Genomic DNA, 3106 nt, shown 5'->3' with positions numbered 1-3106 from the left:
ATCTTTTGTCGACTGTATTTTTCCCACTAGAGTGATGTAGAAAAACACACCAGAATTACTCCAAAAGCTGAAACATTTTGTTTTCAGTTCCATAGGAAGTGCTGGAATAAATTGAAAACCCAGCTGAAAAGTAAATYCAGGCTGTAGGATAGAGAATGTGGACTTGAGGATTCAGAGAGCAAAAATGTGGGAGAAATAAGAGATAAAACTTTTGCAACCACTAGGACTCCCCTCTGAAGCTACATCTTATTGCTATTGGTAACTGTAATCACACCATTTTTAAAGCAGCAGTATTAAAATAGCTTGCCATACTAAACAGCCGAGCGCTCACTTCCCTATTAAGAAAGTTGATTAATGATTCCATCCAGCGTCTTTCTCTTGAAATAATTAGATATGCTCTTATTTATAGTGCATCTTCCATAATATGGCTGAGAGTCTCTGTCTTCTGTTGTATTTCAATGTCATTTTCAGCCTCATATCAGAGATCACACATCCTGCTCCATGCTGATTTTTGTAGCTAATTGTACCTTTTGGCCCAGCATGGCTTCAAAATGGAAATTAAACAACTAGATACTATTATGAAAAAATACAAGTTAAGGAACACTTACATTACACTTCAGAGCCCATTTTCAAATTGCAATTAGATGTACTTTGTACCCTGGTTTTATCATATTCTTCACTGTGTTTAGCCAGTTTCGTGTCCTTTTTCTTCAGTCTCCTCCCCAGTGGTGGTATTTGTAATAGTTCTCTGACTTCTAAACTGCACACTTGAGTGAAGCCAGTTCCTGTGCAGTGAGGCTTGCTCTGCTCTTCTGAGAGATAGGCTGCTTGCTGGCTCTTTCCTTGTGCATTTCCCCGCCCCAGGGCAAGCTATATTTAAAGTAATAATAATACCAGACCCCTTCTTGAAGTGACACAAAAGAAAGACGCATGCACACACTCACGAAAAAGCAGCCTTCTCGGAGGAATTACCGATTGCAACAGAATTTCTTGCTTGCTGCCTAGTTCGGATTGTCAGACCTCCCACTATCTGGATGTCATAAACTGCAAGGTAGCAACAGCAGAGGAGGGCAGGGGAGGGCAGACCACAGAGGGTCTTTTTTAAACCAGCAGCTTTTTCAGCGTGTGTTTCAGAGGTTCTCTGCTTGAGGGCTTTTTCAGGGCACGCTTTCAATTTGTGACGGATGGCTCACAAAGAGCTGCATGCAATTATGGGGATTTACAAGGATGCAGGCTTGAGAGAGACAAAATCTAGGGATTGCGATGGTATATATGAGGGAAATATATTTGAGACGTTTTTACCATTTAGAGGGGAAATTCCACCAGCCTTAAAAGGCTGGCATAATATTCAGTCCCCTTCAGTTTTAACACCAGGTCTGTGCTGACATGTGAATCAAATTGGCAATAGATACTTATAAAAATTGAAGTCACTCTGATGTCATGCACATTCGGAGGTGGATATAACACCTAACCCCAGCAGCCTGTCCCGAGCAGGTGTCCCAAATGAAGCAGTTCAGTAAAACAAAGCATTTGTACAGCAAAAGGGAAACAAAACAGCCCCACGCTGCTTCTGCCTTGTACCTCTGCTGCCAGGACACACATGAAGAAACAGCCCACTCTTCAATTTGCCACCTAACACAAAACCTGCTCCCAGATTTTCTGAGACTTACAGTTGTCAAAATATATTACAGATTTCCCTCATGCCGAGGGCAATGGATTTATGCAGGCAGGCTCCGACAGTTTCCAGTGAGAGCTCGGAGGGGTGCCAGTGTCACTGGGCACCTGTGGGTCTTGGAAGGCACTTGGGAGCTGCGGGCTGCTCCCATAGCTCAGGTCTATGTGCAGCACTGTTAACCCTTCTGCAGATCCTAGGGAATTTCAAACACATGGAGTGTTACTACAGCTCTGCTGACATCTGCTAATCTCTCTTCATGGACCAAAACCTTACCAAAGTGAGTCTCAGAGCACACACTGGAGCCCAGTCAGATCAGTGGGGCAGAGTTTGTAAAGTAAAGTTCCTCTGCAGCCAGTTTTACTCACAGATGAACCCAGCAAGACAGGGCAGACAAGGCAGTAGCTCCCACTCATGCCCACGTGGGACTAGGAAATATGTCATCCCAGTACTAAAATTTCCCAATCCCATAGGTGAGATCAGAYGACTATCAGAGAAGACAAACTGATGAAATAAGGTGATAATGCTGAGTTTAGCAAGAAATGTTTCAGCCCTGGCAGTCTCATCCAGGAGTCAGAAGAGGCTCTTTCCTCTCTCCTTCCATGCAATAACCATATGGGTTACTGCATTCACCAGCTGAATTCAGCATCCATGCTCCAGAGGGTTTGGCAGCCATCCCCATGAACACGAGAGACCATATCGGATGCAGAGGGTGGGCTCCACTCCTGCTGAATGCAGCTACTTGTGCAAAACAGGGCACAAGATTCCTTGGCTAGGGCTACAAACAACCTTCATGAGGAACCCAGGTGTCCTGTTGTTTCCTTCGAAGGCTGAGTCTGGGCCCTGACAGCTATAATGTAGCAGTCATGGGTGTGTCCTTTTTTCCTAAGAAAAAAGTAGAAATATGTTTATTGATATAATGCAGTGATTTTGCAAAACTTGATGGTAAATGTGACAGGGGTTTAATAAGATCTGATGACAAGGTGCCCTTGATTATTTTTAGAGGACAGGATCAGACAAAACAGGCAGAGAGAGAAACTTTCCCATTAAGTCATGAGGTTCAGAAAAGACATCCTTGTGTTTTAAGCTCCTTCTCAGAAGGGAGTTTATGTGTACCTCATTCCAAACTTAGTCCCAAGCTTGGTCAATAGTATCTCAAAGATCATCACAATCAATCCTTTGTGTCACTTAGCTAATATTTCAAAGCTTAGCATGCTATTAATCACTCACCAAGAATCTCTTGAGTCAAAGAATTTCTCAACTTTGAGGAGTAGCCTTGAGAGCTACAGCTTAAAGTTTGAGCTTCTGCTCAAACGTCCACTGTCCTGCAGGAGAGATCAATGAGTCCTGGCTGTCCTGACTATTTATGATATAAGATAATTGACTTATAGTCATATTTGTATACCAACTACAGAAGTTAATTTCTTCCAAACT

This window comes from Malurus melanocephalus, unplaced genomic scaffold, assembly GCF_030028575.1.
Source record: "Malurus melanocephalus ecotype Western Australia unplaced genomic scaffold, MMel_1.1 scaffold_523, whole genome shotgun sequence".
Lineage (NCBI taxonomy): Eukaryota > Metazoa > Chordata > Aves > Passeriformes > Maluridae > Malurus > Malurus melanocephalus.
This window is presented reverse-complemented; position numbering follows the sequence as displayed.